The sequence below is a fragment of the Symphodus melops genome (assembly GCF_947650265.1).
Source record: "Symphodus melops genome assembly, chromosome: 16".
NCBI lineage: Eukaryota > Metazoa > Chordata > Actinopteri > Labriformes > Labridae > Symphodus > Symphodus melops.
The window spans coordinates 21,629,176-21,656,280 of record NC_136706.1 but is presented as its reverse complement, the minus strand read 5'-3'; the positions used below and the strand labels follow the sequence as shown (position 1 = coordinate 21,656,280).

At 43.6% G+C, this 27,105-nt stretch overlaps 4 long non-coding RNA genes across 4 annotated transcripts; all 4 read left to right on the top strand.

Moving 5' to 3' along the window:
* The first annotated feature begins 5,117 nt into the window (after window positions 1-5,117).
* Window positions 5,118-6,508, top strand: LOC306837532. Its single transcript, XR_013780943.1, has 3 exons — window positions 5,118-5,188; window positions 6,094-6,138; window positions 6,245-6,508. It is a non-coding gene; the product is annotated as an uncharacterized lncRNA (long non-coding RNA).
* A 3-nt stretch (window positions 6,509-6,511) lies between these two features.
* LOC306837529 lies at window positions 6,512-7,900 on the top strand. Its single transcript, XR_013780940.1, has 3 exons — window positions 6,512-6,758; window positions 6,931-7,023; window positions 7,624-7,900. It is a non-coding gene; the product is annotated as an uncharacterized lncRNA (long non-coding RNA).
* A 14,830-nt stretch (window positions 7,901-22,730) lies between these two features.
* On the top strand, window positions 22,731-24,114 carry LOC306837533. Its single transcript, XR_013780944.1, has 3 exons — window positions 22,731-22,796; window positions 23,700-23,744; window positions 23,851-24,114. It is a non-coding gene; the product is annotated as an uncharacterized lncRNA (long non-coding RNA).
* A 3-nt stretch (window positions 24,115-24,117) lies between these two features.
* Window positions 24,118-25,538, top strand: LOC306837528. Its single transcript, XR_013780939.1, has 3 exons — window positions 24,118-24,364; window positions 24,575-24,667; window positions 25,262-25,538. It is a non-coding gene; the product is annotated as an uncharacterized lncRNA (long non-coding RNA).
* The last annotated feature ends 1,567 nt before the right edge of the window (window positions 25,539-27,105 follow it).

Sequence of the window (27,105 nt, the reverse complement as noted above, 5' to 3'; positions counted from 1 at the left end):
TGGTTGCAGATGTGTTAACGAAGCCTGCTACTAAGTTAAAGCTGGAAAGGTTTAAGATGTTTGTTTGGAATATGAAGTGTCTGCATTTTTCTGTATGCATGTTCATAAGATGGAATTTGGGAAATGTGAGCAAGCGGGGGTGTTGAGATTTGTGCTCTAATTTCATTTTGTGTTGAGATTATGCCCCTGTCTGTATTTGTTTTTCCATTTTGATTTCCCATGTGTTGTCATGTGACCTAACCTGTGTAATTAGTGACCCTACAGGTGAACTTAATAAAAGTGCGTGTGCCCGCAATGCGGATGTTCACAGCAAAGAGAAGTTCATGTGTGTTTGTGTCTTCGTTTGAACGCTGCGTAAAAAGTTGTTCTGCTAACACATACATTGGCACACCTGGCTCCACCTATAGTGTTACATTTCTGAATTACAAACAAAATATTCAAAGCAAACAGAGATTTCTCAAACCGAGATAAATGAACAAGTAAAGCCCAATTAGCTCCAAACAGTATTATCTATCTATCTCTGTAAATATCTCTTTAGTCTATGTTTCTATAGGCTATATGTTGGTTTGCATATTTTGTACCTGTGCTTCCGTGCGCGTGTATCTGTGCTTACACGTACAACTATTTGGTTGGATGGTCGGATTCGTCCGTGCGCGCTTGCGCACACACACGCGCGCGCGCACACGCACACGCTGCACTCTATGTTGGTGTCCGATAGACGGACGAATCCAACCACCCAACCAGCCCTGTGTGTTTGGGTGCGCGTGTGTGTTTCGTCTGGTTGGTTACATGGTCGGATTCGTTTGTCCGCCTACACACAAGCTGCAGGCTGCAGGTTATGTTGGTGTCAGACAGATGGACCACTCGGACCATCCAACCAACAAGCCCTGTGTGTGTGTTTGTGCAGGCTGGTTGGTCTGACGGTCGGATTCATCTGTCCGTCGCACACCAACATAGCCTGCAGCCTGCAGCGTGTGTGTAGGCTCCAGGCTGCAGGTTATGTTGGTGTCAGAGGGACGAACTACTCCGACCATCCAACCAACTAGCCCTCCTATCTAAAGTGCATGTTTTGATGATTGTGGGAGGAAACCCACGCCTCAAGGGAAGAACATGCAAACTCCCCATAGAGGCCCTGACCCCCTGCAACTCAAGGCCCCAGAGAGTTCTTTTTAATTTTTGGTTTGAAAGAGCCTCTACTTATAACCTCGGTTGGCTCGTTCTGTGACGTCAAGAGTCACGTCATTAATTAGCTGCGCGTGCAGAAAGCCTCTGTACAGTCTAAACACGTTGTGACGTCACGCTCCGGCTCCAATATGGTCTAAAACCGATGGGAGGTGGTGAAGTAAACGTCAACAGAACTTTCCATATCGTTCATTATTCATACATTGGCACACCTGGCTCCACCTAGTGTTAAATTTCTGAATTACAAACAAAATACTCAAAGCAAACAGAGATTTCTCAAACAGAGATAAATGAACAAGTAAAGCCCACGTAAAGTAAAGTAAAGTAAAGCACGCACGCACGCACGCACACGCTGCAGGCTATGTTGGTGTCCGACGGAAGTACGAACAAAGTATACAAACAAAGTATAGATAATAAATACATGTGTAACCTCCTGCCTGATAAGAGGGGGACACGCTCTGTGTGAGGGTTAAAAAAAGGTCCTTCAAAGAGGCTCTGGGTACACTGTGAAACTGGATGATCTGGATCATCTCTCATGGTGCGTTGTACACAGGTTTGTCTTGCAGGACCTGAACCACACTGTGATACAACTGGCCAGGACTCTGTCCACTGAGCCTCTGTGAGCTGGAGAGGATGAGTCTCCATCAGTCTCCCTGGGAGGTGGAGACGTCCTGACACCAGGTGAGGTCGCCAGAGAGGTGCACACTGAGTGACGAGTGACGATCTTCACTTTGACGTTTAAATACTTAGCTGACAACGCCCTCTGTTTCCATCTCTTGAAGTTCTGTTGAATATCTATTTTTTGTTCCTGTAAAAAGCTCTGTTGATCCTGCTGGGGGAGGTTCTGGTGGCTGCTCCGGGTCCCTGAATGCACCACGGCACCAATGAATAAAGAGATAAGAGATTAAAACTGGCTGAGAATCATGTCTTCATTTTATCTCTCAAAACATTTAATGTTAAATGAACAGATAATTGTTGTCTCGCTGTAAGTGGATTGACATTAAAAGAGCTGATGTGTCCAGGGGTGACAAACAAACATGCAGGTAGAGGGTCAGAAAAAATAGAATGAAGTTACACAAAGTCCAGAGTAGGTCAAATGGATTTTAAGACCCAGAGAGAAGTGATGATGAAACAATTCTCTGTTCGCTGTTTATCAGTGAAAAGCCATTTCATCTACAGCCCTGTCCATCCATTCACTTTTCTAGACTACATCTAACCCACAACCTGTGTACCTACCTACCTACCTACCATTGTGGAAGTGGTGAGTAGACAAGCATTAGATCACAGGTGTCAAACTCCAGTCCTGGAGGGCCGGCTTCCTCAGACTTTTAGATGTCTCCCTGCTCTAACACACCTGCTTTAAACCAATGTGTTGTCATCAAGCTCTGCAGAAGCCTGATAACGAGTCACTCATTGGATTCAGCTGCGTCCGAGCAGGGAGAAATCTAACAGTCTGAGGAAGCCGGCCCTCCAGGACTGGAGTTTGACTCCCCTGCATTAGATGGACAAATAGGAAACGTGTAGCCTTAAAACTTATCTCTGAAGTCCAACAAACGAATGAAGTGGGGTCAGCTTGAATATTTCATGTCCATCTCAAGTACAGCTCTGTATATGATAGATAGGTGGGGAGCTTGGTAGTGTATGCAGATAGATTTAGTAAGATAGGGAGTGCACACCTAAAGGTGCATTAGTGTGCTAACACACAATAACAGACCGAACATCAACAGACCTTTCCAAATCTTTTGTTATCTATGCATTGGCACACCTGGCTCCAACCACCTGGAGCCTTGGCTTTATAACCAGCATGAAACCAGGACTCCACCTAGTGTTACATTTCTGAGTTACATACAAAATACTCTGAATTTCCCTCGGGATCAATAAAGTATCTATCTATCTATCTATCTATCTATCTATCTATCTATCTATCTATCTACTCAAAGCAAACAGAGATTTCTCAAACCGAGATAAATGAACAAGTAAAGCCCAATTAGCTCCAAACGGTATTATCTATCTCTGTAAATATCTATTTAGTCTATGTTTCTATAGGCTATATGTTGGTTTGCATATTTTGTCCGTGTGCTTCCGTGCGCGTGTATCTGTGCTTACACGTGTATATGGTTGGATGGTCGGATTCGTCCGTGCGCGCGCGCAGACACACACGCACACGCTGCACGCTGTGTTGGTGTCCGATGGACGGACGAATCCAACCACCCAACCAGCCCTTTGTGTTTGGGTGCGCGTGCGTGCGTGCGTGCGTCTGTCCGTTTACACACACACACACACACACACACACACACACACGCTGCAGGCTGCAGGTTATGTTGGTGTCAGACAGATGGACCACTCGGACCATCCAACCAACAAGCCCTGTGTGTGTTAGGGTGTGCGTGCGGGTGTGTGTTTGTGCAGGCTGGTTGGTCTGACGGTCGGATTCATCTGTCCGTCACACCAACGTAGTCTGCAGCCTGTAGCGTGTGTGTAGGCTCCAGGCTGCAGGTTATGTTGGTGTCAGACGGACGAACCACTTCGACCATCCAACCAACTAGCCCTCCTATCTAAAGTGCATGTTTTGATGATTGTGGGGGGAAACCCACGCCTCAAGGGAAGAACATGCAAACCCCCCACAGAGGCCCCGACCCCCCTGGAACACAAGGTCCCAGAGAGTTCGTAAGTGTTTGCAGGCTGGTTGGTCGGATTCGTCCGTCGATCGGACACCAACATAGTGTGCAGGCAGCCTGCACCCAGCACGCACACACACATGCTGGAGGCTGCACTATGTTGGTGTCAGAGGGACGAACCACTTGGACCATCCAACCAACTAGCCCTCCTATCTAAAGTGCATGTTTTGATGATTGTGGGAGGAAGCCGGATTACCCGTGAACCCACACCTCAAGGGAAGAACATGCAAACTCCCCATAGAGGCCCCCCTGGAACACAAGGTCCCAGAGAGTTCTTTTTAATGTTTGGTTTGAAAGAGCCTCTACTTATAACCTCGGTTGGCTTGTTCTGTGACGTCAAGAGTCACGTCATTAATTAACTGCGCGTGCAGAAAGCCTCTGTACAGTCTAAACACGTTGTGACGTCACGCTCCGGCTCCAATATGGTCTAAAACCGATGGGAGGTGGTGAAGTAAACAAACAAAGTATAGATAATAAATACATGTGTAACCTCCTGCCTGATAAGAGGGGGACACGTTCTGTCCTTAACAATGTCCGAACATCAACAGAACTTTCCATATCTTTCATTATTCATACATTGGCACACCTGGCTCCACCTAGTGTTAAATTTCTGAATTACAAACAAAATATTCAAAGCAAACAGATTTCTCAAACCGAGATAAATGAACAAGTAAAGCCCAATTAGCTCCAAACAGTATTATCTATCTATCTGTAAATATCTCTTTAGCCTATGTTTCTATAGGCTATATGTTGGTTTGCATATTTTGTACCTGTGCTTGCGTGCGCGTGTATCTGTGCTTACACGTACAGCTATTTGGTTGGATGGTCGGATTCGTCCGTGCGCGCGCAGACGCACATGCACATGCACACACACGCACACGCGCACACACACACGCACACACGCTGCACTCTATGTTGGTGTCCATAGACGGACGAATCCAACCACCCAACCAGCCCTGTGTGTTTGGGTGCGCGTGTGTGTTTCGTCTGGTTGGACAAAAGCATATTATAGAAGATTATTATTAATACACTCAAAAAACTGATTCAAGCCCTTCTTAGATGTGACACACTTAAGTATTGTTGAATTTATTAAAAAATATCGAGTTTTAAAATATAGACAGATATATTTAGTCAGTGAAACATAAACTTTCTCATAATTGATCCTGTGGGATTGATTTGATGTTGATTAACGCAAAATAAATGAGTTCAGAATTTGGAGCCGCCCTTTGCGCATGCGCATAATCTTCGCGGGCATAACGTCTTTCCGCTGGATTAGACCACATCAACCGTAATCGGGAAACCTGCAGCAGGTTGGAGCTCGGTCTTTGGTAAGTATTAATTGTTTTTTATAACTGTAATACTGTAGACTGTACCGCTGGTGTATTCAGTGCTATATACCACAATTCGTGTAATGTTTGTGGGGGTGAACTTTACTTTTAAAGTCCGAGTTTGCGTGCTAGTTTGGTAACCTCCAACATGGCCGCTAGTTTAATAGTCCAGAAATGAACACGGCAGTCGGAAAACTGCACGATGATTGTGAGGTGAACGAATTTGCCCTCACTTATTATATAACATAAGTCAGGCCGGGATGAACGTGAGGACCAGCGTGAGCGGGTAAGATTATTGACTCGACAGTCGGAGATAAATGCATGTAATGTCTGCCCATGTAGTTTTACTTTATTCAATGTGTGTGCTTCCGCTGGGTCCGCTGCGTTGCGTGTCAGCTCCGGCACTCCGGAGACTGCCTGTATGTGTGTTTGAATGCGTGTTTATAAGGATTATATAGTGTTTTATACCTCATAAAGAGTATTATCTCGCGCTATCGCGAGTGACTCTGGTTGAAGTTCAGGCACCAGATCCTGTTGGTGTTGAGCTTGCCCTGTTTTGTTGAACTCCATCATCTCCGCCGGTCTCTGCCTCTTTCACACCCTCTCTCCTTCAGTAAAGCTGTCGATTAAGCAGTAAATGTAGATTCTAGGTTATAGATGGTCAGTGAATACATGCAGGAAGGTTAATATTGTTCCTGTGTTTATTTTAATAAAATGGCAGAATTTAAAATAATCTCATGTCTTGAATTTAATTATTGAAACTTAATTGTTTGTCAAATAATGGGTAGCCTATTCTAAATGTTATCTTGTTTTATTGGTCAGAGCTTTAATTCAATTGCAACTTGTCTGCATTTCTGGGTATTCTGGTACTTGCACTCACAACTTAATGTTATCATCTTTTGCAGATTGATCTTTTTTTTCAAGCTTCATGTGGCAGCCTCTTAGTGATTGTAAGTAATAGGTTATGTGTTTAATGCTGGTACAAGCTGATCTCTATCATTGTCATCCTTTTGATGTGATGTTATATATGCTAATTCTCTTTATTCTCTATTTCAGGACTATGAACGTGGCAGTGTAAAGAATGCAGTTTGGAACTATCTAGCAGGTATTTGTTGTTGCAGCATTTTAGGCAGACTCACGGGCATTTAAGGGGCAGTTATCGCTATCCATGTCCATATGCAGATTGCCCATGCAGGTTTTAGTACATGGAGTAAGCTACTAAATCATACATACAAAGTTCATGGTAAACAGCAAACTCCCAAAACAGCAGAAGTAGCTACATTCAAGTGTCATGAACAGAGGCCCATGATTGAGGAATTCCAGCAGAGTGAAGTAAGTTAACTTGTAACTTGTATTGATATTTAACTGTAAGAAAATGGTAATTTTTTCTAAAGATTTTTAAAAATATATTTTTCAGATTAATGAGGAGTTCTTGCGGATCACTACAAAGCCACTGAAGTCAAAGTTTATGTCACAACTGGACCACTTTTCACTCAAGTTGATGCAGATCTTCAAAAGCAAAGGATTGAAGGGGCAACAAATCAAAGACGTTCTGGCAAAAATAGATTTGGTAAGTAGAAATACTCGAACCGTTTTTATATATATATATATATATATGTATGTGTGTGTGTGTTAGTTTATCTTGTTTTTTCACACCCTCTAGTCAACTTGCCCCCCTCCCTGTGCCACTGTTGCACCAATATTTAGCCAAATTCTGTTTTGATTTTTCACCCCTGCTTTAGTGTGACGACATTGACACCAGGAGGGAGTGCATCCTGAGAAGCCTTGTTATCTACCTCAATGAAGATCCAGACACTTTCTTCGAGGAATATCTGGTAAGTCAATAGTTCGTCTTACACAGTAGCATGAAATAGTGTTACAGATTCATATTTACATATATTGTGGTCCTTTGAGCTCAACACACTACAACCTTTTGGCATTTTGTAAACAATGTGGCTCTTTAAATTTTTATTTTGGTTTGAAATCACTGGTAGGTGCAAGAAGAGTCAGAGTCAGAGTCTCCTAAGCTGATAGTGGCAAATGGTCGGAGGCCCTGTGGAGTAAAACAGCTATTTCTGTCCCACAGGTCCATCTCTATAGGGATGTGGTTGCCTAAAGGATCATTTAGCAGCAATTGCATTATGTTCATGGCTGCTTGCTGAAGTTATTTACTGGCCCAATGTCAAACATATTATTTTATATATATATATATATATATATATATATATATATATATATATATATGGTTAACTTTCCAATCACATTTAACTCATGATAGATACATGATTGATTTGACAAGCAATGAGGACTTAAAAAAAAAAATCAAATTCATATATAACACATTACAGATGCATGCCACAAAACAGTTGATTTTCTGTTAGTGGTGTTCAGCCTTTTATCTAATACAAGTGTTATGTTTTTGTGTTGTTGTTCAGGCCTCCGCCACTGAGGATGCAGAAAGGGACATTGATCCTCACGGTCATGGGGATATACATAATCCGTGGAGATGGCGAGAGGCAGCCAGAGGATGTGGGAGTTGTTATCGAAGGCATCAAAGTCCTGAGCAACGTGGACAGTGTCATCATGGGGGTCATAATGATGTTTGGGCTCATTTATGCCCTGGATCTAAACTTTCCAGACAACCTCAAGTACACATTTGAGTTTTTCTAGAAGATCCTAATGAACCTGGATGGGCACAAGCTGAACACAAAGATACAGCAGCTGAAAAATGAGGTGAACACTTGTTGGCAAAGTTCATCATCGGATCTTTATTTTTGGTTGTATTGTTCTTGCCTTCATTTTCACCCCATATAAAGACAATCTATGACCTACAACATTTTGGACTTGAGAATTGGACTCAGAATTGACTTAAGTTACAGGGAAGAAGAGGCTGTTTATTGAACTGCTGGAAGTACACGATCAACATCATATGCAGTCATGGGGAGTGGAGAGAGATTACGGGGGTTTAGACTGGATGAACAGTTTGCTCACTTTACCTCCACATTTTATCTCTGAGTGTGACTACCCTCCACACTTCTCACATCCATTGTCTCCTCCATCACTCATGTCAGGATAAATGGAGTTCGTTTCATGTTTTGTTTTTACTGGCTTACATTCAAAGGACATTTTCTACTAGCATCCCATTAATATCAGATTCCTGGTCTGTGAATGTTAATTTTCTTATTTTTGTTTGTTGCCAATTTGATCCATGGGAATTTAGTTTTTGCCTTGTTTTCTTTTCTTTATCTCTAGTACATTAAGGCTAATGGCTTTTGTAACGACTGTTTCATTAACTCAACAATACTTGTCAGCTTTTCAACCTTTTCTGTTAACTGCTGTATTGTGTCCATTTTAGGTTTTCTTCCTGTGCTTTCCTCCTTCACGCTAGGACACTGAGTTGCATTTATCTCAACCTGAGTACTGTGCACATTTGTGTGCTTTTGACGAGTGACTGGACCATGGCGACGCTGTCTTTCACTTTCATCACTCATCACCTTTTTCAGTTGTTTCAGGATAGCTTCATCAGTGACTGTAGTATCTTCAAGCAGTGGTTTTAGCTCCCTTTGAATGTCACCATGTCTGTGCCCTAGACCTTGATATACAGTGTGGAGAAAAACATCTTGGACCGTGCTGGCAGAGTATTTTATGTCTGTGTCTGTGTGTTTCGAAGCAAGCAAGATCTTCTGTTTCAGTCCTATGACTCTATATAAGAACTGTTGGGGTGTCTCATTGTCATTTTGTTTGGTGCACATTAACTCTTGGAAAAGCTCTGTGTTGTTTTGTTCACCAAGGTGAGAGTGTAGGAAGTCTTTAAGCTCCTCTACTGTAAGTTCATCTTTGTTCATTAGCATGTCCTTGACATTTCCAGGCTTGATGACTTGGAGGACAGCTCTGACAATTTCAGCATCACTAAACTGTTCTTTAAAAGCTTCTTTTATCTGGCGACAAATGTTGTTGTAACTAATGTCTGACCCCTGGTCTCCAATCTGACCCCCTTGAATCTTAAACTCTCTACGATGGAGATAAGACAGGTCTCTTAAGGAAAACCCATTGTCATGTGTTACATGTTTTGAGTGCTCAACAGGACTTTTAGCTGAATGTTGTGATACATTTCTACTTTGTGACCTGGACTGTGTCATTACAGGTGGCTGACATGCAGACTGATCAACGGATGTGGGCATATACTGCATAATTTTCTGATTGAGCTCTTAAGTAATTTCTGCAGCTCTGTGTCATTCGCAACTGTACGATTAACATCTGCATGGTGAGTTGCCCTACCAAAAACAGGCTGTCTCTCATCTTCATCATCTACATGTAAAGCTAACTTGACATTACCCTTAGCTTGACTCTGTGCAATACCATCAGCATTAAACTGATCATCTGAATTTACTTTGGCTGCTATTTGTAATAGTGGCTCAGATACACGACTTTGAATGACTTCATCCACTACATCTTTCAAATTCATTGTGACAAACCCTGATCCTCGGATTCTAACAAGGGCTTACTGCACATGAAATTACTGATGTACTCAAAGCAACTGTCTTCATCCCCGAACTTGGGTCGAGCCTGGTCCCCTTCTCCCATCGGACCGAGAGTCTTGACGATCTGGAACACTTTTTAGCTTGCTCAATTTCCAATCAAATTTGAGTTGGGCATGATGTAAATCAATTTAGCTTAATAACCAAAATAATTTCATTTCCTTCTGCAGGTGGTTAAGTGTTTTATTCCTTCTGCAGAAGTCTTGACTTCAACGTGCTGATTTATGGTTTGTTAAGAAGCCAAACAAACAAACTCCTTAGTTACTTCATCAGCTCTTAATACGCTGAGTTAATCTTTATAGTCTGTTACTGTTTACCTAAAAAAAAAGGGTCGACAATCCTGCAGGACCTCCAGTACTTTTGGTCCAATCAGGGCCTTCTACTCCTGCTTTAACATCCAGGTTTGACTGAAGAACAGCACTCTGCTAAAGATCAGACGTCACTCAGAGTCGTGGTATTTAAATGTAATAGAACAACCTCGAGTAAATTGAAATATTCTAAGCTGAGAAACAGAAATGTGACGAGTGACGATCTTCACTTTGACGTTTAAATACTTAGCTGACAACGCCCTCTGTTTCCATCTCTTGAAGTTCTGTTGAACATCTATTTTTTGTTCCTGTAAAAAGCTCTGTTGATCCTGCTGGGGGAGGTTCTGGTGGCTGCTCCGGGTCCCTGAATGCACCACGGCACCAATGAATAAAGAGATAAGAGATTAAAACTGGCTGAGAATCATATCTTCATTTTATCTCTCAAAACATTTAATGTTAGATGAACAGATAATTGTTGTCTCGCTGTAAGTGGATTGACATTAAAAGAGCTGATGTGTCCAGGGGTGACAAACAAACATGCAGGTAGAGAGTCAGAAAAAATAGAATGAAGTTACGCAAAGTCCAGAGTAGGTCAAATGGATTTTAAGACCCAGAGAGGAGTGGTGATGAAACAATTCTCTGGTCGCTGTTTATCAGTCAAAGGCCATTTCATCTACAGCCCTGTCCATCCATTCACTTTTCTAGACTACATCTAACTCACAACCTGTGTACCTACCTACCTACCAACCATTGTGGAAGTGGTGAGTAGATAAGCATTAGATCACAGGTGTCAAACTCCAGTCCTGGAGGGCCGGCTTCCTCAGACTTTTAGATGTCTCCCTGCTCTAACACACCTGCTTTAAACCAATGTGTTGTCATCAAGCTCTGCAGAAGCCTGATAACGAGTCAATCGAGTCGTCACCCCTGGCTATGCGCTGGGTCTCCGCCAGGGTAACGGGGACATGGCAGAAGTTGCCCGAGTGAGTCCAGCCCACCACCCTTGCAGACTCAATGGTGCCATGTGCTTTTGGAGGGAGTGGAGCCAGGTTCCCCCGTCTGTGTTGCTGGGCTCCGCCGTCCGTACACGGGGCAATGCGGGACACAGGGGCAAGGGTCTGCATCGTCCCGTCTACGCAGACCCTGGGCCGTTTCCTTGATCATCAGCCCGCCTAGGGCACCTCACGCTGATGTGGCCAACCTGGATTCACTTGAACCGCAGATCTCACAGCAGGTCCACCGCCATTGTGGTCACATCCTGCGGGCCCTCCAATAATCTCCCTCTCCAACGCCAGCTCCAGCGCCTCCTGCAGAGTGCGGGGGTGCGCCAGCTGGGTCTGAACACGCAGCTCCCTGGGTGTTATGGCACGAACACCACCGCACCACCACCGCACCACCCAGCCAGCCCTTTGGGTTTGGGTGCGCGTGCGTGCGTGTGCATGCTGCAGGTTATGTTGGTGTCAGACGGATGGACCACTCGGACCATCCAACCAACTCGCCCTCCTATCTAAAGTGCATGTTTTGATGATTGTGGGAGGAAACCCACGCCTCAAGGGAAGAACATACAAACTCCCCATAGAGGCCCTGACCCCCTGCAACTCAAGGCCCCAGAGAGTTCTTTTTAATTTTTGATTTGAAAGAGCCTCTACTTATAACCTCAGTTGGCTCGTTCTGTGACGTCAAGAGTCACGTCATTAATTAGCTGCGCGTGCAGAAAGCCTCTGTACAGTCTAAACACGTTGTGACGTCACGCTCCGGCTCCAATATGGTCTAAAACCGATGGGAGGTGGTGAAGTAAACAAACAAAGTATAGATAATAAATACATGTGTAACCTCCTGCCTGATAAGAGGGGGACACGTTCTGTCCTTAACAATGTCCGAACATCAACAGAACTTTCCATATCTTTCATTATTCATACATTGGCACACCTGGCTCCACCTATAGTGTTACATTTCTGAATTACAAACAAAATATTCAAAGCAAACAGAGATTTCTCAAACAGAGATAAATGAACAAGTAAAGCTCAATTAGCTCCAAACAGTATTATCTATCTATCTTTGTAAATATCTCTTTAGTCTATGTTTCTATAGGCTATATGTTGGTTTGCATATTTTGTACCTGTGCTTCCGTGCGCGTGTATCTGTGCTTACACGTACAGCTATTTGGTTGGATGGTCGGATTCGTCCGTGCGCGCGCGCGCACACACACACGCACACGCTGCACTCTATGTTGGTGTCCGATAGACGGACGAATCCAACCACCCAACCAGCCCTGTGTGTTTGGGTGCGCGTGTGTGTTTCGTCTGGTTGGTTACATGGTCGGATTCGTTTGTCCGCCTACACACACAAGCTGCAGGCTGCAAGTTATGTTGGTGTCAGACAGATGGACCACTCGGACCATCCAACCAACAAGCCCTGTGTGTGTGTTTGTGCAGGCTGGTTGGTCTGACGGTCGGATTCATCTGTCCGTCGCACACCAACATAGCCTGCAGCCTGCAGCGTGTGTGTAGGCTCCAGGCTGCAGGTTATGTTGGTGTCAGAGGGACGAACTACTCCGACCATCCAACCAACTAGCCCTCCTATCTAAAGTGCATGTTTTGATATTGTGGGAGGAAACCCACGCCTCAAGGGAAGAACACGCAAACTCCCCATAGAGGCCCTGACCCCCCTGAAACACAAGGTCCCAGAGAGTTCTTAAGTGTTTGCAGGCTGGTTGTTCGGACGGTCGGATTCGTTTGTCCGTCGCACACCAACACAACCTGCAGCCTGCAGCCTGTAGCGTGTGTGTAGGCTCCAGGCTGCAGGTTGTGTTGGTGTCAGAGGGACGAACTACTTCGACCATCCAACCAACTAGCCCTCCTATCTAAAGTGCATGTTTTGATGATTGTGGGGGGAAACCCACGCCTCAAGGGAAGAACACGCAAACTCCCCACAGAGGCCCCGACCCCCCTGGAACACAAGGTCCCAGAGAGTTCGTAAGTGTTTGCAGGCTGGTTGGTCGGATTCGTCCGTCGATCGGACACCAACATAGTGTGCAGGCAGCCTGCACCCAGCACGCACACACACATGCTGGAGGCTGCACTATGTTGGTGTCAGAGGGACGAACCACTTGGACCATCCAACCAACTAGCCCTCCTATCTAAAGTGCATGTTTTGATGATTGTGGGAGGAAGCCGGATTACCCGTGAACCCACACCTCAAGGGAAGAACATGCAAACTCCCCATAGAGGCCCCCCTGGAACACAAGGTCCCAGAGAGTTCTTTTTAATGTTTGGTTTGAAAGAGCCTCTACTTATAACCTCGGTTGGCTTGTTCTGTGACGTCAAGAGTCACGTCATTAATTAACTGCGCGTGCAGAAAGCCTCTGTACAGTCTAAACACGTTGTGACGTCACGCCCCGGCTCCAATATGGTCTAAAACCGATGGGAGGTGGTGAAGTAAACAAACAAAGTATAGATAATAAATACATGTGTAACCTCCTGCCTGATAAGAGGGGGACGCGTTCTGTCCTTAACAATGTCCGAACATCAACAGAACTTTCCATATCTTTCATTATTCATACTGTTGAGATTTGTGCTCTAATTTCATTTTGTGTTGAGATTATGCCCCTGTCTGTATTTGTTTTTCTATTTTGATTTCCCATGTGTTGTCATGTGACCTAACCTGTGTAATTAGTGACCCTACAGGTGAACTTAATAAAAGTGCGTGTGCCCGCAATGCGGATGTTCACAGCAAAGAGAAGTTCATGTGTGTTTGTGTCTTCGTTTGAACGCTGCGTAAAAAGTTGTTCTGCTAACAGGTTATGGGCCCAAATCTCATAACGCACAGTGAGATTTACTTGTCGGGTGAGAGTCGCGACGTTTACAGCGTGCACCTGAATTCTGTGTGAACCTGCAACATGAGCAGAAAGTAGCCGCTGGGCGAGACTCGTTGTTGACGGTGACGAGAGAAATTATGAACTGTGGGAAACGACATTTTTGGGTCACCTTTGTCTACAAGGCTTGAAGGACACAATCCTAAAAGAGCCCATCGCCGATGATGTGGAGGAGGAGGGGAAAAATGCCGAGGCTTACGCGGAGCTCATTCAGTTCCTGGATGATAAGAGCCTGTCGCTTATAATGAGAGAAGCAGCAGATGATGGCCGCGCAGCGCTAAAGATTCTCCGAGAGTACTACGATGGAAAAGGAAAACCAAGGATTATTAACCTGTATACCGAGTTAACCTCTTTGCAAAAATCACCAAATGAGAGCGTCACCGAATATATAATCAGAGCAGAGACTGCAATCACTGCCCTCAGAAAAGCAGATGAACAATTAAGTGATGGCCTTCTGATAGCGATGGTTTTAAAGGGGCTACCAGAGACTTTTAAACCCTTTGCAATCCATATAACCCAGACTGACGATCAGTTCACTTTTGCTGAATTTAAGACGAAGCTGAGAAGTTTTGAGGACAATGAAACCATGCGCGCAACAGCTTTTGAGGACAATGTGATGAAGGCAAGAGCGCATTATGAATCAAAGCATGATCGAGAGGGAGCGAGTGGACGTAATACGGACATTGTGTGTTACAAATGCGGCAACAGAGGCCACATAGCCAGAAACTGTGTGCGCAAACAGTGGTGCCATCAATGTAAAAGTAACACTCACAACAGTGCAAGTTGTAGACGGAGGAAACAGCGGGACAAAGCACAGAGAGTTTCAGAGAAGACTGGGTGTAAGGAGTTCGCCTTCCAGATAAGTGACAAAGACGCGGAGAAGCAGGTGCCTGGTGTGAGAAGAGGGCTGATGGTCGATGCAGGTGCCACGTCACACATTGTCACAGACATTGCAAACTTCAAAAAGTTTGATGAAAGTTTCCAGGCTGGTACCCACTGTGTGGAACTGGCTGACGGATCCAGGTGCAACGGAGTGGCCAAACGCAGGGGTGACGCGGAGGTGTGGCTACTCGACAGCAAGGGACAATCATTCCGAACAATGCTGAAGGGTGCCCTGTACATTCCTACATACCCTCAAGATATCTTCTCCGTGAAGGCTGCTACTTCAAATGGAGCTACTGTGATTTTCAGCGAGAAGAGAAACGTCCTGCTACATAAAGACGGTACCAAATTCCCCATACATGTGCACAACAAACTTTATTATCTACACACAACAGAAAATGACTGTAATGACAAATGCAAGAAAAGCTTAGATCTGCAGGGCTGGCATGAGATTTTCGGACATTGTAATTTTGCAGATTTAAGGAGAATGTGTGATGTTGTTGATGGGATGGTCATTGATAAAAAGGGAGGCATACCTACCCCTAGTTGTGAGGTCTGCATACAGGGGAAATTTGTGCAAACCAGAAACAGAAATCTAGATCGAAGGGCCAAAGCGCCACTTGACATGGTTCATACTGATTTAGCCGGCCCCATAGATCCAATGTCTCTAGATGGTCACAGATACGCATTATCTTTTACAGATGATTATTCTAGTGCGGTATTTGTTTATTTTCTGAGAAAAAAAAAAGAGTGACACCGTGCAAGCTACTGAAAAGTTCATAGCTGATATGGCCCCTTATGGGACAATAAAATCGATGCGATCTGACAACGGGACTGAGTACACGGGCAGAGAGTTTCGGACATTGCTGAGCGAGAAAGGTATCCGGCATGAAACCTCGGCCCCATATTCCCCGCACCAAAACGGCACAGCCGAACGCAGTTGGCGAACACTGTTTGATATGGCCAGGTGTATGCTCATCGAGAGCGAGCTACCAAAATATTTGTGGACATATGCTGTCCAGACCGCGGCAGTCGTAAGGAATAGGTGTTTTAACAAGCGCACTAAACAGACACCTTATTACATGTTAACCGGTAGGCAGCCAAATGTCGCTATGCAGAAGTTCGGACAGATCTGTCTCACAAATAGGCCTAGAGATAACTGAAAGTGACACAGAGCGCGACTCAGGCGCAACAGGCACAATAAAAGCGGAGAAAGAAGAGCGTGAGAATGGAGATGCGCCTCTAGAGAGGCGCTATCCTGCCAGAGAGCGAAGAGAGCCAGAGCGTTATGGCGATTACATTTGTGGTTTCGGAGATGATAGGACCAACATTGATTACTGCTATAAACTTTTATGTGATATCCCTTTAACATACAAAGAAGCTGTAAGTTCAGTAAACGCGAAGAAATGGCGTAATGCTATGGATGAAGAAGTGCAATCGTTAAATGACAACTCAACATTCACCCTGACCACACTACCCGAGGGCAAAGGTGTAGTGGGGGGAAGGTGGGTTTATGCCTTGAAAAAGAACACTGATGGAACAGACAAATACAAGGCTAGATATGTCGCAAAAGGATTTAGTCAAAAACAAGGCGTAAATTATGACGAGACCTTTTCTCCAACAGCGAGCATGACGAGCGTAAGAGTTTTTGTACAAAAAGCGGTGCAGAATGATCTGATTGTCCACCAGATGGACGTGAAAACCGCATATTTGCATGCGCCAATTGAATGCGAGATATACATGGATCAGCCAGAAGGTTATGAAATAAAATCTGGAGATAATGGCGATAATGACACACTAGTATGTAAACTAAACAAATCCCTGTATGGACTAAAACAGTCAGGACGCAATTGGAACAAGATGTTGCATAACTATCTGTGTGAAATGAAGTTTGTGCAAAATCCAGTTGACCATTGTGTCTATAGTAAAGTCACTGAGAAAGTGAAGATTCACATAATCATATGGGTTGATGATTTAATTATTGCTGCTAGTGATGAGAAAATCTTGAAATGTGTCAAAGAAATGCTGAATTCCAAGTTTCAAATTAAAGATCTTGGCAAACTCTCTCATTTTCTTGGTATTGATTTTGTACAAAATGGTGACACTGTCAAAATGTCTCAGAGCAAGTATGTACAAAAAGTTCTGGAAAGATTTTCTATGTTAAACTGTAAACCAAGAGCAACCCCACGTGAACAAAAACTTGATTACAGTAATGATGCGGAAGACATGGATGATGTCAGGAAATACAGAGAGGCAGTAGGGAGTTTAATTTACTTAGCAACCTGTACAAGGCCAGATTTAAGTTTTGTTGTGAGTAAACTGTCTATGTATTTCAACGAACCTTTTTCTGATCAATGGGCAATTGTGAAGCATGTTTTACGATATTTGAAGGGAACCCAAGACAAAGCATTGTGTTTTTGTAAATATGCAGAGGACAACCTGATTCATGCCTACAGTGATGCAAATTGGGCTTCTGATGTTGATGATAGAAAGAGTACGACAGGGTACTGCATCAGCTTAAACAAGAACGGTCCACTGGTTTCTTGGAAAACCAAACGAGAGCCAACAGTTGTATTATCTACCTGTGAGGCCGAATATATGGCATTAGCTGCGACAATGCAGGAATGTTTACATTTAAAACAGCTGATTAAGTGTTTTGACGGTCAAGGTTACAAATGCTGTGTCTATGAAGACAATCAAGGAGCTATAGCTTTAGCCAAAAATCCAGTTCATAGACAACGCTGCAAGCATGTCGACATAAAATAGCACTTTGTTAGGTCCTTAGTGAATGATGGTGAAATACACCTTAAGTACTGCCCAACCAATGATATGGTTGCAGATGTGTTAACGAAGCCTGCTACTAAGTTAAAGCTGGAAAGGTTTAAGATGTTTATGTTTGGAATATGAAGTGTCTGCATTTTTCTGTATGCATGTTCATAAGATGGAATTTGGGAAATGTGAGCAAGCGGGGGTGTTGAGATTTGTGCTCTAATTTCATTTTGTGTTGAGATTATGCCCCTGTCTGTATTTGTTTTTCTATTTTGATTTCCCATGTGTTGTCATGTGACCTAACCTGTGTAATTAGTGACCCTACAGGTGAACTTAATAAAAGTGCGTGTGCCCGCAATGCGGATGTTCACAGCAAAGAGAAGTTCATGTGTGTTTGTGTCTTCGTTTGAACGCTGCGTAAAAAGTTGTTCTGCTAACACATACATTGGCACACCTGGCTCCACCTATAGTGTTACATTTCTGAATTACAAACAACATATTCAAAGCAAACAGAGATTTCTCAAACCGAGATAAATGAACAAGTAAAGCCCAATTAGCTCCAAACAGTATTATCTATCTATCTCTGTAAATATCTCTTTAGCCTATGTTTCTATAGGCTATATGTTGGTTTGCATATTTTGTACCTGTGCTTCCGTGCGCGTGTATCTGTGCTTACACGTACAACTATTTGGTTGGATGGTCGGATTCGTCCGTGCGCGCTTGCGCACACACACGCGCGCGCGCACACGCACACGATGCACTCTATGTTGGTGTCCGATAGACGGACGAATCCAACCACCCAACCAGCCCTGTGTGTTTGGGTGCGCGTGTGTGTTTCGTCTGGTTGGTTACATGGTCGGATTCGTTTGTCCGCCTACACACACAAGCTGCAGGCTGCAAGTTATGTTGGTGTCAGACAGATGGACCACTCGGACCATCCAACCAACAAGCCCTGTGTGTGTGTTTGTGCAGGCTGGTTGGTCTGACGGTCGGATTCATCTGTCCGTCGCACACCAACATAGCCTGCAGCCTGCAGCGTGTGTGTAGGCTCCAGGCTGCAGGTTATGTTGGTGTCAGAGGGACGAACTACTCCGACCATCCAACCAACTAGCCCTCCTATCTAAAGTGCATGTTTTGATGATTGTGGGAGGAAACCCACGCCTCAAGGGAAGAACATGCAAACTCCCCATAGAGGCCCTGACCCCCTGCAACTCAAGGCCCCAGAGAGTTCTTTTTAATTTTTGGTTTGAAAGAGCCTCTACTTATAACCTCGGTTGGCTCGTTCTGTGACGTCAAGAGTCACGTCATTAATTAGCTGCGCGTGCAGAAAGCCTCTGTACAGTCTAAACACGTTGTGACGTCACGCTCCGGCTCCAATATGGTCTAAAACCGATGGGAGGTGGTGAAGTAAACGTCAACAGAACTTTCCATATCGTTCATTATTCATACATTGGCACACCTGGCTCCACCTAGTGTTAAATTTCTGAATTACAAACAAAATACTCAAAGCAAACAGAGATTTCTCAAACAGAGATAAATGAACAAGTAAAGCCCACGTAAAGTAAAGTAAAGTAAAGCACGCACGCACGCACACGCTGCAGGCTATGTTGGTGTCCGACGGAAGTACGAACAAAGTATACAAACAAAGTATAGATAATAAATACATGTGTAACCTCCTGCCTGATAAGAGGGGGACACGCTCTGTGTGAGGGTTAAAAAACGGTCCTTCAAAGAGGCTCTGGGTACACTGTGAAACTGGATGATCTGGATCATCTCTCATGGTGCGTTGTACACAGGTTTGTCTTGCAGGACCTGAACCACACTGTGATACAACTGGCCAGGACTCTGTCCACTGAGCCTCTGTGAGCTGGAGAGGATGAGTCTCCATCAGTCTCCCTGGGAGGTGGAGACGTCCTGACACCAGGTGAGGTCGCCAGAGAGGTGCACACTGAGTGACGAGTGACGATCTTCACTTTGACGTTTAAATACTTAGCTGACAACGCCCTCTGTTTCCATCTCTTGAAGTTCTGTTGAATATCTATTTTTTGTTCCTGTAAAAAGCTCTGTTGATCCTGCTGGGGGAGGTTCTGGTGGCTGCTCCGGGTCCCTGAATGCACCACGGCACCAATGAATAAAGAGATAAGAGATTAAAACTGGCTGAGAATCATGTCTTCATTTTATCTCTCAAAACATTTAATGTTAAATGAACAGATAATTGTTGTCTCGCTGTAAGTGGATTGACATTAAAAAAGCTGATGTGTCCAGGGGTGACAAACAAACATGCAGATAGAGGGTCAGAAAAAATAGAATGAAGTTACACAAAGTCCAGAGTAGGTCAAATGGATTTTAAGACCCAGAGAGAAGTGATGATGAAACAATTCTCTGTTCGCTGTTTATCAGTGAAAAGCCATTTCATCTACAGCCCTGTCCATCCATTCACTTTTCTAGACTACATCTAACCCACAACCTGTGTACCTACCTACCTACCTACCATTGTGGAAGTGGTGAGTAGACAAGCATTAGATCACAGGTGTCAAACTCCAGTCCTGGAGGGCCGGCTTCCTCAGACTTTTAGATATCTCCCTGCTCTAACACACCTGCTTTAAACCAATGTGTTGTCATCAAGCGCTGCAGAAGCCTGATAACAAGTCACTCATTGGATTCAGCTGCGTCCGAGCAGGGAGAAATCTAACAGTCTGAGGAAGCCGGCCCTCCAGGACTGGAGTTTGACTCCCCTGCATTAGATGGACAAATAGGAAACGTGTAGCCTTAAAACTTATCTCTGAAGTCCAACAAACGAATGAAGTGGGGTCAGCTTGAATATTTCATGTCCATCTCAAGTATACAGCTCTGTATATGATAGATAGGTGGGGAGCTTGGTAGTGTATGCAGATAGATTTAGTAAGATAGGGAGTGCACACCTAAAGGTGCATTAGTGTGCTAACACACAATAACAGACCGAACATCAACAGACCTTTCCAAATCTTTTGTTATCTATGCATTGGCACACCTGGCTCCAACCACCTGGAGCCTTGGCTTTATAACCAGCATGAAACCAGGACTCCACCTAGTGTTACATTTCTGAATTACATACAAAATACTCTGAATTTCCCTCGGGATCAATAAAGTATCTATCTATCTATCTATCTATCTATCTATCTATCTACTCAAAGCAAACAGAGATTTCTCAAACCGAGATAAATGAACAAGTAAAGCCCAATTAGCTCCAAACGGTATTATCTATCTCTGTAAATATCTATTTAGTCTATGTTTCTATAGGCTATATGTTGGTTTGCATATTTTGTCCGTGTGCTTCCGTGCGCGTGTATCTGTGCTTACACGTGTATATGGTTGGATGGTCGGATTCGTCCGTGCGCGCGCGCAGACACACACGCACACGCTGCACGCTGTGTTGGTGTCCGATGGACGGACGAATCCAACCACCCAACCAGCCCTTTGTGTTTGGGTGCGCGTGCGTGCGTGCGTGCGTCTGTCCGTTTACACACACACACACACACACACACACACGCTGCAGGCTGCAGGTTATGTTGGTGTCAGACAGATGGACCACTCGGACCATCCAACCAACAAGCCCTGTGTGTGTTAGGGTGTGCGTGCGGGTGTGTGTTTGTGCAGGCTGGTTGGTCTGACGGTCGGATTCATCTGTCCGTCACACCAACGTAGTCTGCAGCCTGTAGCGTGTGTGTGTAGGCTCCAGGCTGCAGGTTATGTTGGTGTCAGACGGACGAACCACTTCGACCATCCAACCAACTAGCCCTCCTATCTAAAGTGCATGTTTTGATGATTGTGGGGGGAAACCCACGCCTCAAGGGAAGAACATGCAAACTCCCCACAGAGGCCCCGACCCCCCTGGAACACAAGGTCCCAGAGAGTTCGTAAGTGTTTGCAGGCTGGTTGGTCGGATTCGTCCGTCGATCGGACACCAACATAGTGTGCAGGCAGCCTGCACCCAGCACGCACACACACATGCTGGAGGCTGCACTATGTTGGTGTCAGAGGGACGAACCACTTGGACCATCCAACCAACTAGCCCTCCTATCTAAAGTGCATGTTTTGATGATTGTGGGAGGAAGCCGGATTACCCGTGAACCCACACCTCAAGGGAAGAACATGCAAACTCCCCATAGAGGCCCCCCTGGAACACAAGGTCCCAGAGAGTTCTTTTTAATGTTTGGTTTGAAAGAGCCTCTACTTATAACCTCGGTTGGCTTGTTCTGTGACGTCAAGAGTCACGTCATTAATTAACTGCGCGTGCAGAAAGCCTCTGTACAGTCTAAACACGTTGTGACGTCACGCTCCGGCTCCAATATGGTCTAAAACCGATGGGAGGTGGTGAAGTAAACAAACAAAGTATAGATAATAAATACATGTGTAACCTCCTGCCTGATAAGAGGGGGACACGTTCTGTCCTTAACAATGTCCGAACATCAACAGAACTTTCCATATCTTTCATTATTCATACATTGGCACACCTGGCTCCACCTAGTGTTAAATTTCTGAATTACAAACAAAATATTCAAAGCAAACAGATTTCTCAAACCGAGATAAATGAACAAGTAAAGCCCAATTAGCTCCAAACAGTATTATCTATCTATCTGTAAATATCTCTTTAGCCTATGTTTCTATAGGCTATATGTTGGTTTGCATATTTTGTACCTGTGCTTCCGTGCGCGTGTATCTGTGCTTACACGTACAGCTATTTGGTTGGATGGTCGGATTCGTCCGTGCGCGCGCAGACGCACATGCACATGCACACACACGCACACGCACACGCGCACACACACGCACACACGCTGCACTCTATGTTGGTGTCCGATAGACGGACGAATCCAACCACCCAACCAGCCCTGTGTGTTTGGGTGCGCGTGTGTGTTTCGTCTGGTTGGACAAAAGCATATTATAGAAGATTATTATTAATACACTCAAAAAACTGATTCAAGCCCTTCTTAGATGTGACACACTTAAGTATTGTTGAATTTATTAAAAAATATCGAGTTTTAAAATATAGACAGATATATTTAGTCAGTGAAACATAAACTTTCTCATAATTGATCCTGTGGGATTGATTTGATGTTGATTAACGCAAAATAAATGAGTTCAGAATTTGGAGCCGCCCTTTGCGCATGCGCATAATCTTCGCGGGCATAACGTCTTTCGGCTGGATTAGACCACATCAACCGTAATCGGGAAACCTGCAGCAGGTTGGAGCTCGGTCTTTGGTAAGTATTAATTGTTTTTTATAACTGTAATACTGTAGACTGTACCGCTGGTGTATTCAGTGCTATATACCACAATTCGTGTAATGTTTGTGGGGGTGAACTTTACTTTTAAAGTCCGAGTTTGCGTGCTAGCTTGGTAACCTCCAACATGGCCGCTAGTTTAATAGTCCAGAAATGAACACGGCAGTCGGAAAACTGCACGATGATTGTGAGGTGAACGAATTTGCCCTCACTTATTATATAACATAAGTCAGGCCGGGATGAACGTGAGGACCAGCGTGAGCGGGTAAGATTATTGACTCGACAGTCGGAGATAAATGCATGTAATGTCTGCCCATGTAGTTTTACTTTATTCAATGTGTGTGCTTCCGCTGGGTCCGCTGCGTTGCGTGTCAGCTCCGGCACTCCGGAGACTGCCTGTATGTGTGTTTGAATGCGTGTTTATAAGGATTATATAGTGTTTTATACCTCATAAAGAGTATTATCTCGCGCTATCGCGAGTGACTCTGGTTGAAGTTCAGGCACCAGATCCTGTTGGTGTTGAGCTTGCCCTGTTTTGTTGAACTCCATCATCTCCGCCGGTCTCTGCCTCTTTCACACCCTCTCTCCTTCAGTAAAGCTGTCGATTAAGCAGTAAATGTAGATTCTAGGTTATAGATGGTCAGTGAATACATGCAGGAAGGTTAATATTGTTCCTGTGTTTATTTTAATAAAATGGCAGAATTTAAAATAATCTCATCTTGAATTTAATTATTGAAACTTAATTGTTTGTTAAATAATGGGTAGCCTATTCTAAATGTTATCTTGTTTTATTGGTCAGAGCTTTAATTCAATTGCAACTTGTCTGCATTTCTGGGTATTCTGGTACTTGCACTCACAACTTAATGTTATCATCTTTTGCAGATTGATCTTTTTTTTCAAGCTTCATGTGGCAGCCTCTTAGTGATTGTAAGTAATAGGTTATGTGTTTAATGCTGGTACAAGCTGATCTCTATCATTGTCATCCTTTTGATGTGATGTTATATATGCTAATTCTCTTTATTCTCTATTTCAGGACTATGAACGTGGCAGTGTAAAGAATGCAGTTTGGAACTATCTAGCAGGTATTTGTTGTTGCAGCATTTTAGGCAGACTCACGGGCATTTAAGGGGCAGTTATCGCTATCCATGTCCATATGCAGATTGCCCATGCAGGTTTTAGTACATGGAGTAAGCTACTAAATCATACATACAAAGTTCATGGTAAACAGCAAACTCCCAAAACAGCAGAAGTAGCTACATTCAAGTGTCATGAACAGAGGCCCATGATTGAGGAATTCCAGCAGAGTGAAGTAAGTTAACTTGTAACTTGTATTGATATTTAACTGTAAGAAAATGGTAATTTTTTCTAAAGATTTTTAAAAATATATTTTTCAGATTAATGAGGAGTTCTTGCGGATCACTACAAAGCCACTGAAGTCAAAGTTTATGTCACAACTGGACCACTTTTCACTCAAGTTGATGCAGATCTTCAAAAGCAAAGGAGTGAAGGGGCAACAAATCAAAGACGTTCTGGCAAAAATAGATTTGGTAAGTAGAAATACTCGAACCGTTTTTATATATATATATATATATATATATATATATATATATATATATATATATATATATATATGTATGTGTGTGTGTGTTAGTTTATCTTGTTTTTTCACACCCTCTAGTCAACTTGCCCCCCTCCCTGTGCCACTGTTGCACCAATATTTAGGCAAATTCTGTTTTGATTTTTCACCCCTGCTTTAGTGTGACGACATTGACACCAGGAGGGAGTGCATCCTGAGAAGCCTTGTTATCTACCTCAATGAAGATCCAGACACTTTCTTCGAGGAATATCTGGTAAGTCAATAGTTCGTCTTACACAGTAGCATGAAATAGTGTTACAGATTCATATTTACATATATTGTGGTCCTTTGAGCTCAACACACTACAACTTTTTGGCATTTTGTAAACAATGTGGCTCTTTGAATTTTTATTTTGGTTTGAAATCACTGGTAGGTGCAAGAAAAGACAGAGTCAGAGTCTCCTAAGCTGGTAGTGGCAAATGGTCGGAGGCCCTGTGGAGTAAAACAGCTATTTCTGTCCCACAGGTCTATCTCTATAGGGATGTGGTTGCCTAAAGGATCATTTAGCAGCAATTGCATTATGTTCATGGCTGCTTGCTGAAGTTATTTACTGGCCCAATGTCAAACATATTATTTTATATATATATATATATATATATATATATATATATATATATGGTTAACTTTCCAATCACATTTAACTCATGATAGATACATGATTGATTTGACAAGCAATGAGGACTTAAAAAAAAAATTCAAATTCATATATAACACATTACAGATGCATGCCACAAAACAGTTGATTTTCTGTTAGTGGTGTTCAGCCTTTTATCTAATACAAGTGTTATGTTTTTGTGTTGTTGTTCAGGCCTCCGCCACTGAGGATGCAGAAAGGGACATTGATCCTCACGGTCATGGGGATATACATAATCCGTGGAGATGGCGAGAGGCAGCCAGAGGATGTGGGAGTTGTTATCGAAGGCATCAAAGTCCTGAGCAACGTGGACAGTGTCATCATGGGGGTCATAATGATGTTTGGGCTCATTTATGCCCTGGATCTAAACTTTCCAGACAACCTCAAGTACACATTTGAGTTTTTCTAGAAGATCCTAATGAACCTGGATGGGCACAAGCTGAACACAAAGATACAGCAGCTGAAAAATGAGGTGAACACTTGTTGGCAAAGTTCATCATCGGATCTTTATTTTTGGTTGTATTGTTCTTGCCTTCATTTTCACCCCATATAAAGACACTCTATGACCTACAACATTTTGGACTTGAGAATTGGACTCAGAATTGACTTAAGTTACAGGGAAGAAGAGGCTGTTTATTGAACTGCTGGAAGTACACGATCAACATCATATGCAGTCATGGGGAGTGGAGAGAGATTACGGGGGTTTAGACTGGATGAACAGTTTGCTCACTTTACCTCCACATTTTATCTCTGAGTGTGACTACCCTCCACACTTCTCACATCCATTGTCTCCTCCATCACTCATGTCAGGATAAATGGAGTTCGTTTCATGTTTTGTTTTTACTGGCTTACATTCAAAGGACATTTTCTACTAGCATCCCATTAATATCAGATTCCTGGTCTGTGAATGTTAATTTTCTTATTTTTGTTTGTTGCCAATTTGATCCATGGGAATTTAGTTTTTGCCTTGTTTTCTTTTCTTTATCTCTAGTACATTAAGGCTAATGGCTTTTGTAACGACTGTTTCATTAACTCAACAATACTTGTCAGCTTTTCAACCTTTTCTGTTAACTGCTGTATTGTGTCCATTTTAGGTTTTCTTCCTGTGCTTTCCTCCTTCACGCTAGGACACTGAGTTGCATTTATCTCAACCTGAGTACTGTGCACATTTGTGTGCTTTTGACGAGTGACTGGACCATGGCGACGCTGTCTTTCACTTTCATCACTCATCACCTTTTTCAGTTGTTTCAGGATAGCTTCATCAGTGACTGTAGTATCTTCAAGCAGTGGTTTTAGCTCCCTTTGAATGTCACCATGTCTGTGCCCTAGACCTTGATATACAGTGTGGAGAAAAACATCTTGGACCGTGCTGGCAGAGTATTTTATGTCTGTGTCTGTGTGTTTCGAAGCAAGCAAGATCTTCTGTTTCAGTCCTATGACTCTATATAAGAACTGTTGGGGTGTCTCATTGTCATTTTGTTTGGTGCACATTAACTCTTGGAAAAGCTCTGTGTTGTTTTGTTCACCAAGGTGAGAGTGTAGGAAGTCTTTAAGCTCCTCTACTGTAAGTTCATCTTTGTTCATTAGCATGTCCTTGACATTTCCAGGCTTGATGACTTGGAGGACAGCTCTGACAATTTCAGCATCACTAAACTGTTCTTTAAAAGCTTCTTTTATCTGGCGACAAATGTTGTTGTAACTAATGTCTGACCCCTGGTCTCCAATCTGACCCCCTTGAATCTTAAACTCTCTACGATGGAGATAAGACAGGTCTCTTAAGGAAAACCCATTGTCATGTGTTACATGTTTTGAGTGCTCAACAGGACTTTTAGCTGAATGTTGTGATACATTTCTACTTTGTGACCTGGACTGTGTCATTACAGGTGGCTGACATGCAGACTGATCAACGGATGTGGGCATGTACTGCATAATTTTCTGATTGAGCTCTTAAGTAATTTCTGCAGCTCTGTGTCATTCGCAACTGTACGATTAACATCTGCATGGTGAGTTGCCCTACC